This window comes from Myotis lucifugus, unplaced genomic scaffold (genome assembly GCF_000147115.1).
Source record: "Myotis lucifugus unplaced genomic scaffold, Myoluc2.0 scaffold_5, whole genome shotgun sequence".
NCBI classification, from domain to species: domain Eukaryota; kingdom Metazoa; phylum Chordata; class Mammalia; order Chiroptera; family Vespertilionidae; genus Myotis; species Myotis lucifugus.
The window spans coordinates 10996252-11008343 of record NW_005871053.1 but is presented as its reverse complement, the minus strand read 5'-3'; the positions used below and the strand labels follow the sequence as shown (position 1 = coordinate 11008343).

Here is a 12092-nt window from a genome sequence, read left to right as displayed (position 1 = left end):
GGAATTCAGATGAGGAAATTAAGACTTGAAGATGCTAGTTTTTGTCTCAGTATGAGAGATCTAGAGAACCTTGAACACAGCGTTCCATGCTACTTCACACATCACTAAATTCTAGAAACCTCCACATAAGCTAAAGTCTAGAAACTGTTTAATGTTCCATACTTGTGCCTTCTTTAAAATTTTATAACATGTTACAATGGTGTGAAAGAACTAAATACCAATGCTCAATTAATTGGAGCATCATCCTATATACAAAAAAATTTGTTTTTAAATGTGGGTTCCATTCCATGTTAGGTCACATACCTAGGTTGCAGTTTAATCCCCAGCTGGGGTGCATACAGGAGGTAGCCAATCAATGATTCCCTCTCACATTGGTGTTTCTCCTCCCCTCCCCCCCACCTCCCCAATTCCTCTCTCTCTCTAAGATCAGTCCTCAGGTGAGGATTAAAATAAAAATTTAAAAAAAAAACAACCAAATATCCAACAACATGAGAAACCCACTAAATCGCTTCATTTATTAATATATATTTACTGAAGGCCTGTTAGGTATACTATGGGGAACAAAACCCATGAATAGTACTTAAATAGTACTCTTAAATAGCACTGTCATAGTTGAAATACAGGGTGATAAACATTGCATTGAGGAAGTCCAGTGTGCACACAGGAGGGGCACCTAACCGAGGCCCAGCATCCAGGGAAAGCATCCAGAGGAGAGAGAAGTCTAAGCTGAGAAGTTAGAATGAGCAGGCATTCGCTACAAGACTATGTGGGGAAGTGTTCTAACACTAGATACATTCTGCATCCAGAAAGTAAGTAGGTAAGGTTGGATTGCAAAATGAAAATGAACCTGTTAGAGTAGAAACAGATGAAGCTACAGTGATAAAAGAGCTGGATAATGGAGGATTATATAAGCCTTTATCCTTAGAGTAGTGGGAAGCCATTGAAGAATTTAAAGAAAAATAATGATTGTATTTTAGAAAGAACATTCTAGTAGCCAGGTAGAAAAATGTTTTCTTGAATTACAGGTCATGATCCATTGGTCAGTTATGAAAAGTTTATAGTGAGTCACAAGTAGCTGGGATATTTTAAGATTAAATTATATAGAATAGGAAATAGCACACATTACAAAAGAGTATGGAAATTACGTTTTTGTGAAACTTTTGGTCTGAGTATGTGTGTGTGTCCTAGATCTTGATGTGAAATGTAGTTCTTCCTGGGGATTGCAATTTAATGTGAGTGTGTGTGTGTGTGTGTGTGTGTGTGTGTCAGTGTCATACATATACATACACACATACATTATACGATATATCTGAAAGTGTGGAGAATAGACTTAGAGTACAGAACACCACTGGTACATAGTCATTCTAACAGTTCAAAGTTGTAGCCTAGAAAGAGTCAGTTGCAGAGAGATGCAATGGAATGGGGGAGTTATTTTAGAGGTAGAAGGAACTGAAAGGAATTGGTGATGAATTACTTGGGGGGAGCGGTAGAGGTCAAGGATGTCTCCCACTTGGATAACTATGTATATGGTGGTGCTATCCCCTAAAAAAAATGAAAACAAAGATTTGCTGGAGATGTTGGCAGTTAACTTACAGAAGCTGAGCATGGTAAATATAATAGTTTGCTATCACAGCTGTAACAGGTTACAACAAACTTAGTGGCTTAAAACAACACAAATTTATTATCTTACAGTTCTGGAGGTTAGAAATTAAATGGGCCTCACTCAGCCAAAATCAGAGTGTCAGCAAGGCCGCATCCTTTCTGGAGGCTCTAGGAGACACTCGGTTGCCTTGCCTTTTCCAGCTTCGAGAGCCTGCTTATATTTCTTGGCTCATGGCCCCATTCCTCCATCTTCAAAACCAGCAATGTCTGATTGGGAGATTCTCAGACTGCAGTCTCTCTAGTTTTCTCTCCTCTATCTTGTGGTTTTTGTTAAGTAGAACCCTGGGGTGTTGAGCCAGGGTTCAGCAAAGATCCCAAGGGAAAGTGAAATAGGAAAGTTTATTACTCACAGGTCCTAGAGGAGGTACACCTTACGACTGGGGAGATCAAGTTGCAGGCAGTGAGTGAGGAGCAGGACCTGGGGTACATGTCTTTATTAGGATCTACAAGAGGAACGCTTTTGGGGTTCCCAGACTAAAGCCAGATCGGTCAATTCAAACCAAAAGGATCCAAGTTTTTTAAGCTCCATGAGGGTATTATTCAAAGGGGTGCACAAAGGAAATAGATGGGAAGCAGGAGAGACTGTTTATCACCAGGTGCATTGGAAAGTCATATGCACCTGTGGTTACTTGTGGTTCTCTTATCTAATGCTTGGACTGCTACGTAGGCCAGGCACTTGACAGAGAGGCTAGTCAGTTCAAGGCCCCTGTAGGCTGCTCAGCCACACAAAATGGATGCAGAGGCAGCAATATTATGGAACAGTTTAGCTGTATTCTCAACACTCTGACTCTCTCTTCTATTTTTAAAGAAACTTGTAGTTACTTTGGGCCCATCTGGATAATCTAGGACAGTGATGGCGAACCTTTTGAGCTCGGCGTGTCAGCATTTTGAAAAACCCTAACTTAACTCTGGTGCCGTGTCACATATAGAAATTTTTTGATATTTGCAACCATAGTAAAACAAAGACTTATATTTTTGATATTTATTTTATATATTTAAATGCCATTTAACAAAGAAAAATCAACCAAAAAAATGAGTTCGCGTGTCACCTCTGATACGCGTGTCATAGGTTCGCCATCACTGATCTAGGATAATCTTCCCTATCTTAAAGTCCTCAGATTAACAACCTTTTTCCATTGATTTTTAGAGAGAGTGGAAGGGAGAAGGGAAGGAGGGTGGGAGTGAGAGAAAGAGAGAGAGAGAGATTGATGCAAGAGAGACACATAGATTAGTTGCCTCCCACACGTGCCCCAACTGGGGCTGGGGATTGAACCTGCAGCCCAGATACATGCCCTTAACCCAGGGATCGAACCCACAGCCCTTCAGTGCACAAGCTGACACTTCACACCACTGAGCACACCCGCTAGGGCTCTAATAAAATTATTCTAAATGTCTTTCCATAAAAAGCTTTATTTGAAAATGATCATTGTGTAATGATGATAAATTCCAGTTCCCTGGACAGTGTGTTAGGAAGAAAATCTTTTCACCATCACACCAAGTACCAGATTCAATTTCTTCCTGTTGGTATCAGAACTCAACCAAAGGTGAGGCAGAATACTTAAATCAGCAGACAACATCTTCAGGCTAACGCTACCTTCTCTTAGCTTGCAACCCACCAATGAAAGAAAATAAGAGGGAAAGTATTAAAAATCATATGTACTAAATGGAATTAAAAGAATACTTTAAGAAACTTGTCTCAAACTAAAACTTGTTAAAGTGAGATCTTTTACAACCTGTTAAAGCAATGGTTTGAATACTCACGTAACTGGCTACTCCCTTTTAGGTTAATTGCGGTCTCCTAGGTGGCTCTGACTTTTGAGGACTTATTTTTCCTTCTCTACATTTTCTTCTCAACTTATCTGAATCCAGATATAAAAAACTGACTTCTCCCACTCATTCTGCAGTTGCTAGTGCTTCCAGAAGGCCAGTTGAAGAGGTGAGGAAGACATTGTCTATTCAGCTGCACAAAATTAGTCAGCTAAATATGCACTGGGTGGTTATAGTGTTCCAGGAGCCATTCTATGCTGGGAATACACTGGTCTAAAAAAATCCCTGCCCTCACGGAGTTTACATTTTAGTGGGAAGAGAGAAGCAGTAAATAAGTAAAATATACAATATGTGAAGTGGCACAAGAAAAAAACCAGCGAAGAGATAGAAAGTACTGTGGGAGAGGGAGAATTGCAATTTTAAATAGAAGGATAAAGCAAGGTCTCACTGAGAAAACAACATTTGAACGTTTGAGTGAAGACCAGAATAAGGAGAAACAAGTCCTTTGTATACTTCGGGGAAGAGCTTTGTTCCCAAGCAGAGGAACAGTGAATGCCAAGTGCCTGCAGTGGGAGCATGCATCAAGTGTTCAAGAGACAGCCAGTTATCACTGGGGCAGAATGAGGACTTCATTACAAAACTGGCTCCCTTTCACCTCTTCTCAGGTGAGTGTGAATATCCTATCAGAAAGTTTTCTCATTGGAATCAAAACTTCTCTGTGGGTTAAAAAACCTTCTAACTCACTAGAGAAGAGGGTCTCAAGTTCATGTGAGGGGATGATCAAGCTCTGCTGAAGCAAATGGGCAACAAAATAAAACACTTGTTAGGCTTAGCTTATGCAGCCATGGATGGGTCAAAATCATTGTTGAACTGAGGAGGACAAATAGGAGCAAGAATTAACATTTATTGAACACCATAAACCAGGCACAGTGGTACTTGCTGAGTTTTATGGGCATCAAATAAAATAGCCCACAAAGCTGATATTAGCCCCCATTTTACAGATGAGAACATTTAAAGCAGTAAGTAATAGCTGATAAGTAGAATCAAGATTTGAACTTGGCTGGCTGACTTTAAAGATTTTGCTTTTCCTCCTGTAATAAGGAGGAATAGAGGTCCTTAAAAGCAGTCCTTAGCATTCACAGCATAAGAAGATTCCCCAGTGAGAAGAATCACAAAATACTGTTACTAAATTATTTCAGATAAACGAAGCCTTGTCTGGTCTCATCTAATACTCTATCCCTCCCATTATGGGAGTTCAGAGAGATTAAATGATTTTCCAAGGTCAAATGGTTTTGTAGCCAAGGTGGGAGGCCTCACCGAGCAGTGTATGGGGCACTGGAACTAAAGAAGAGTTTTTAGCCCCCCTCCCACTAATTGTGTGGTCTGAGAAGTCCTGAAAGCTCTCTGGACTTCAGTTTCCTCATCAGCAAAATAGAAGTGATAGCTAAATGAGGATTCATACAATAAACACCACATAATTTTCATAATTTGAAATGAGAGAAATAGAGAAAGGTCTCTCACACACTACCACCATTAGTCCAGACTGGGCCCATCCTGGGCAGCCTACCTTTCTCTGGGTCCCACCTTGGTTTTCCTTGGTTACCTTGGTGTATCTGACAACTACTACCACAAAAATGATGCATAACACATCACTCCAAAACTCATGTTTGCAGTTCAGCTCCATTCTAGTGGCAAAGCAAATATCTGGCCAAGTTTCACATCGAGAAGTGAGGGAGGGGGTGGGGTTGGGAATATAAAGTCCTGATCTAGGAAAGAGGGAAAAAAGTAGTAACCAGTTCAAGTCTCTCCATGTTCTGATGCTTGTCTATGGCCTGTCCCTGGCTATGAAGTTGAGAAAATGTGCTCATAGCCCTAGTGAGAAGATATTTAGGGACTGCTTGAGATTTCAGGTTGTGCAGATCTAAAGGATCCTGATTCACCCAAAGGCAAAGAAAATAGGACCTCAGCCTTGGGACTGAGTAGGAATGAAAGAGCTTCAGATGACTGACTGCCCTGGAAACCCATGGTGGGGATTTCAGATGATGCAGGTGAGGACCTTGGGTTTGGTAAATTCCAGTGACACTGGGGGGGGGGGGGGGGGTGACGGCATGTGCCAGGGGGGTAAGGGTGGCCGGGGAGAGGTCAATGGGGAAAAAAGGAGACATATGTACTACTATTGTAATACTTTAATAATAAAATTTAAAAAATAAATAAAAATTCCAGTGAGGTTAAATGTAAGTTCTTACATGAAGGGGAATGAACTAGAGCAGCAAAGATGAAGAATCCCCTCCCTTTAAGGTTCCATTTTCTCCCCTGAGTAACTGGCCAGAATGAGGGCATGAACCCTATCTGAAATAGAAATTTGTTACCAGATTCTCCAAAACTAAATCAGAACCTCCCAGAACTTTCACAAAGTTCCATATATCTAAGTCTGAAACAAGGGCTAAATACCTGTTATTTTAAATAGCTCAAGAGTTTTTATATGGAAAGAAATTGATAAAATATTACTATACCTAGTATCCCACTTCATACTATTTCACTGGAAGCATCTCGTGGGAAATCATCTCTCTTGCATCCCACTCTTTGGGGAAGAACTGAATTTGCCTTAGTTTTTGTTGAACAAAGAATTGAAAAGATAGATACATCCTAAAAACTCTGTAGGAATTGCAATCCAGATGTGTTATTTCCTTGGTCTCCAATTTTGCAGTGAAACACCGTGCCAAATGTCAGAATGTTCCCTCCTTAAGCCTCTATTTGAGGAGCAGCTCTGTGGGAAATAGATACTCTGCATCCCTTCTCTTTCACCAAAGGGACAGAGACTTCGGATGTTTCAGGCCACTTCCGGCAGCATCTCTCAGCATTTAAAACAAAACAAACCGCCCTGCTTTGTGAAATATGGCAGGGGATGAGTGTGAACTGGAAAGGGCCAGCAGTTTTCCTTGAACTGCCCCCTAGTGGGGCCGGTTGTGTCTTCTCAGAAATTGTAATCTATCGCCACCTGGTGGTCCCTTTGTCTTTATGTTTGGAATAACAAGATTTATACAAGATTTGCCCTAATACAAATCACTCTGACCTCCTTGGTTAATTTCTTTAACATTAGAATATTTTCATCTTCTGGATATCAAGGGGGAAGGGACCATTTGACTGTTATCTGAGCAATTCAGCTCTCTAGGAGAAAAGTTGTAATTCCCGGAGTCCTTTCCAGCCATCCGGCTGGAATTCTGCCTCCCTCGCCACCCTTTTAACCCTTCCCTGTCTCTGAGGAGTGAGTGTAGTGTGGCTCTTTGGGATAGGGGTGGCGACTTAGCTATGGTCTCCAAAGTCCAGAATGATTTGGAAATTATCTTTAAAGTACACAAGTACATTGAAGACCTCAGCTCCGACCTAGGAAAAGCAGAGTGTCAACGCTTCCCACAGCCCTGGTCTCAGGAGGGAACCCTTTAAAGCGTGAACACTGCTCTCTCTCTCTCTCTCTCTCTCTCTCTCTCTCTCTCTCTCTCTCCCTCTGTGTGTGTGTGTGTGTGTGTGTGTGTGTGTGTGTGTATCATAAATTAGATACTTAAAATAGATCTTTGAAGAGACCACTGAAATGAACCAACACCGTGGCTCTAAATTACCTTTCCTGGAGGCTAAAAATACTAAATACGTCAAAAAACACAAAAAACCCACATACCAAGATTGACGTTTCTTGTTTACTCACCTTGACGTGGACATATCTTACGCATAAAAATCTCCCCCGCAGCCCGTGTGGGCGCCCCTTCTCCGTCTTACTCTCTTCCCACCCACTCCTTTTTTCCTTTGCTGAAAGGCTCGGCTCCAAATCCGGTTGGAATATCTTTAAACCTCCCGGGGAAAGGGCATTGTGGGCGGATGGTCCTGCTCCCAAGTTAAGCCCACGGTGACCTAAAGGAAGGTTATGCTCGCGGACAGGACCGAGTAGCCGGGGCTGCACACCCCGAGAGGGTCCGGAGGGATCGCACTCGCCCACTCCTTCTGCCTCTGGGCGTCGCGTTCCCATTTCTTCAAAGCGCTAAACCTTAGATCAAATGAATGGAAACGAAACAGCTGGGCGGATGCCACTCCCTCTGGGCTACCCCGCCCCTCCGGTTCGAGTCCCTTGAGAGGATATCATTTTTCCACCCCCATTGTCCAAACCATCTCCCCTCGGTAGTAATAAAAGACAAAAAGAGGAGTGAAAAACACAAACAAAAATATAGATTCCCAAGAGCCAAAAGACGACCACACCACCCTCCGTACGATTTCTTATGGAGAGGGGGGAGGGGGCGAAAAACACCACCACCACCATCACCTCGGCCGACTGGGAAAAACGTCAGTTACTGCCCGAAGGGAGGCGGGCGGGGGCGAGCCGGGCGGGTGGGCCAAACGCTGGAGACTGAAGAGGCGGGAGGCGCCGCGCGGTGGGCGCTGTCCTTGGTGCTGAAAGGGCTGGGCCCTGCCTCCGAACTCGACATGCTAGGGCTGTGGGGTTCCAGACCTTGAGTTCCTTGTCAGCTCCGCCGAGCCCAAGATTCTGGGTTGGGATGCAAGATAATTGGAAAATAAATCCAAGTTCCCAAGTTTGTTACTCTCCCCGCCTAACTGGAATGTCAACTCCTTGAGAGCAGGGATAATAGAAGTTGCTGGGACAGTGTAAGCTCCATGAGAACAGCGTCTGGCACATAGTAAGGGATAAATACTCGTTCAATTTCTAATACTTAAACATTTTTAAATTAAGGACGCGCCCTTATCGCTCCCCTCTATAAAGGAGAAAGGGGGGACTGTCCTCGCAACTGGACCGACTCCGCTTTAATTTGTGATGCCTGCTCTTGTAGGTTTCTTTTTCAACGAGATCATTTTCTTGGCTAAAACGTTAGGGGTGAGTGGTTTGGACACCGGGGTCAGAAGAGGGAGTGGTTGGGCATTTCTCAGTCTGATGCCACAGGTGAAGGTAACGAATCTTCCTTTAGGGAGAATCTCGAGAAAATGGGAGAAGGTTGAGGAGACAGAGGACGAGCGGGCATCTTCCCACGACTGCTGCCCCCAGGGGGGCTGGGATTTGTGGTCTCTTCCCTCCCGTCTCCTGGCCCCGCGTGCGTCGTGCATAATAGCACCGCACCCGGATCCATGATTGGTACAACCATCTCGGAAAGGCTCGAGCAGGGGACATGGGTGGAATTCCTACCCTCACCCGAGAGTAAACTGCGCATTTCAAGCGTGACGGAGGAGCTGCGCGGTGTGTGGTTCCCAGGAACGGTTCCTGCGCGGAGTGGGCACGCCCACCCTTCCCAGCCCCCAGCCCTGCCCCGGAGCTGTGGTTTCCCCAGGCCCGCCGTTCGGGATGTGTTTGTGCCTTTAAAAGTGCCCAAGCTTTTATTGTGAGGTCGAGAGAGGGCAACAGTGTTTTCTTCTGTATCAAGGGCAACGCGGTTATTTTAAACCTCACAGCGAGATCTTTCTTACTGATCGGACTATATTTTCTCAGAGCGAATCTTCCATCTCCCTTATGGAATTTACAGTGATTTGTAAGATTTTTCTGCATTTCCACTGTGTCGTGGTGAAAAGTGATAAGCCATTAAGAGAGGAGGGACAGCGGGGTGGGGGGGGGGGGGGGTTGGGGGGGACCAGCAAGGCCGCAGCGGGGTCCAAAAAAAACCTTTCCCTGCTGCACAGCAACAGGAAAAAAATTACTGTGAAAACGAGTAAAGGTTACCCGGTGTCATCTAGACACACACAAAGATAACTCTGTTTTGCCCTAAATAAAAAGAAGCTGAAGTCGAGGAAAGAGGAGAGCATTATTTAGCGACGAGGGTAGCTGAGGGAGGGCTCGAAGGCACAGGAGAGCACAGCCAGCCCCTCCAGGTGTGGGCTCTGGCGCATCCGGAAAGACCCGGCTAACACCGAGCCTTTCGGTTTCTGGGCGCCTGGCGCCCTCTGGTGGAAATTTTTCCGTGAACGCCTTTTTGTGGTAAGGGGCTTGCTGCACCGGGCAATTCATTAAATATGCTTAAATATTACAAAAGGAGGACCTAAAAAGCAAGGGCTTTTACTTACACACACACACACACACACACACACACACACACACACACACACCATAACCACTCTGTTTTCGGTTCCCCGCGTGAGTAGAGTGGCGCTTCTACATATTATTAACCTTCAGATGTGATCAATCAAAATTACTTCTTTCCCCATCACCAAGAGGAGCAAAGCCAGTGAGGAACAGAATAAAGAAATGAAGTCACTATAGTCAGGCTTCTAAATTACTAAAATCAAGTAGGTTGAGGCATGAGGAAACCATGCTATTCTTATTTCAACTAACCTAGGAATTTCAACTTTTTAACCACCCTGTCATCTAGAGGATTACCATCTCGGACCAATCCAAAGAGTTAGAATGTAGGACTGAATGTTCTTAAGAACCTGTACTATATGAGCCCTCAGCCTACCTTTCTTCTTGGGAACACACTGGGTATTGCCTACTTGTGTTTCTGGTTTGCACACACTAAGACCCTTGAACAAATCTTTATCACTTATTTCTAGCCAAAGCCTTTACCTTAGGTGGGAGCCCCAAGTGGGTGGGAAACGGGACCCTTTCTCTGCTGTGGCACTGGGTAGCTGTGCTCAAGTGAGATACTCTGGGAAGACCTTCAGCTGGATAAGAAAACAAACGAAAAGGAGATGGAGATTCCGTCAAGCGTCTGAGTGTTTCCCCCATCTCTGCCTCCTTTGCTTTTACAACAATGCTGGCTGAGTAGAGGGCCAGCGAGGACACTGGTAGGTCTGGGGGAAAGAAATTGAGGCAAAGCCGCTGCTCTTGTCTTCTCAAACATATGGGGGTGGGGGCAGGAAAGGGAGGAAGAAGTGCCCAGCCAAGCAGAATTCTTCACAGGAATTATCTTTTCCCTCGTCTCACCCGACACTATTTATAAAAAAAAAACCACGAGCGTGTTGAGTACATACTGGATTACTCATAGGGTCATTTTTTTTCCGGGCGCAAAACCGTGATCTGGGTTTATAATCGCCGTGTAAAGCTCCAGAGGCGGTCACGCACCTGCAGAGGAGCCCCGCCGCTCGGCCGACGAGCTGCCCCCGCGAGCAGCGGCCGCGTGATTCCCCCGCCTCGCGGGGTCCCGCCTCCCTACTCCGCCCCCGCCTCCCCCAAGCCTCGCCGCCGCCTCTCCCCGTCGCTCTCTTCTCCTCCGGGCGCTAGTGTGCGGGACGGTGCTCGTGGGAGCGAGGCGGCAGCTGGAGGTGACGCGGGGCCGATTAAGCCTGTGGCGGAGCCAGCCGAGCCGAGCGGATCGCTCGGCGCCGCGCGGAGGAGCAGCGGAAGCGCTCGGGTTGCTGTCGCCGAGCCAAGGTGGGTAAGCGCGCGGCCGCCGGACTTCCCCGTGCCCAGCCTAGGCTCTTCGGCCGCGTTCCCCCGCGGTCTCTCGGTCAATACCGGGCGCCCGCCATCTACCCTCGGCGGCCGAGTGCGTGCCTCCCGCCCGGCCCTGCCTCTCCGCCGGTGCGTCGCAGAGACCCCCGCCCTCGCCCTCAGCCTGTCCCCACCGGCGAGATCCACGCGCCCGGGATGCACCGAGGCTGAGGCTCGCGCAGACGTGGATGGCGAGTGCTTTCCGCCCGCGCGTCCCGGCTGCGAGTGCCCGTCTCACCTGAGGGCTCGGGGGCAGCCGCCGCCGCAGGCGCGACTCGAAGCGATAACCTGTTACTCCTCCAGGAGCCGCGGTCTACCCTGTGCCTGCGTTTTCGTGCGCCTGCGAGCGCGGAGCTGGGGGCGAGGTCCTAGGGAGGCTGAGAAGGCAGTGGCCGGTGGGCTTTACTCCGCGCGCTCTGAGACCGGCCCCAGATTCGCCCTCCCTCTCTCTGTCCCCGAGTCTTCGGGCGCCATCGCGCCAGCGCGGAGCAAGGGTGCCGCGTCTCACTCCCTGTCCGCTGCCTCCGCGCGCTGGGCGCAAAATCGTTTCCCGCGTGACGTCCCCCTTTCTGGCCTCCCTCGCCCTTTCTGTGCGGCCAGGGATCCGGGACCTCCGAGGGCTGGGTAGAGGGGAAACATAGAATCCTGGACCGAGCCTCATCCGAGGCTTCGAGATGGCTCACAGCGGGGCGGGACCAGAGGGAGACCCGCGAGGATGCGACCCGCTGCTCTCTGGCGGTTTGGAGTGCAGGGTGACTGGAGTGCTTCCCCGGCCAAGTCCGAGGAAGCACCCAAAGGTCCGGACCCTTTTGTCCTCACCTGGTCTCACGGAAGGCATCGGTTTCCCAGAGCAGCTCGCCTCCTTCTTTCCAGGGAATTAGCCAGACACAACAACGGGAATCAGACATTGAACCAGACGTGCCCGCCCCGTGCGCCGCTCCCCCCACCCCCCTCTCCCGCTCTCCGGCAGACGAGAACCCAATGGGGCTTGTCGCGGCTGGGCTGGGAAATCGCGCCCCGAGCCTGCCTTGCCCTCTAGCCCAGCCCCCGCACCCTGCGTCCTGCGCTGGCCTTGGGCTCCTCTGGTCTCAGCTCTGCGCTCCAGGTCGCCCGGCTGCTTCTTCAGACTGGAGAGCCGCCCGGGGCTACGTGGCCCACCCCGGAGTCTCGGAGTACCCGCGCGTGTTCCCCCTCACCCCCTGCGCACCCGGACCCAGGCGACTAGCAGCCCTTCCCCCCGCTCCTC

The 12092-nt window shown here is 47.8% G+C and overlaps 1 protein-coding gene across 2 annotated transcripts in view; it reads left to right on the top strand.

Annotated features, from left to right (window-relative positions):
- Positions 1-10302: 10302 nt before the first annotated feature.
- GAD1 (glutamate decarboxylase 1) overlaps positions 10303-12092 on the top strand; it is a 43063-nt gene continuing 41273 nt past the window's right edge. The window contains exon 1 of one of the 2 annotated variants that reach the window (XM_006083151.1): positions 10303-10786. The gene's annotated coding sequence lies outside the window, so the exon portion shown is untranslated. Of the gene's footprint in view, positions 10791-12092 lie in introns of both variants that reach the window. The other variant, XM_023743724.1, reaches the window with a different exon arrangement.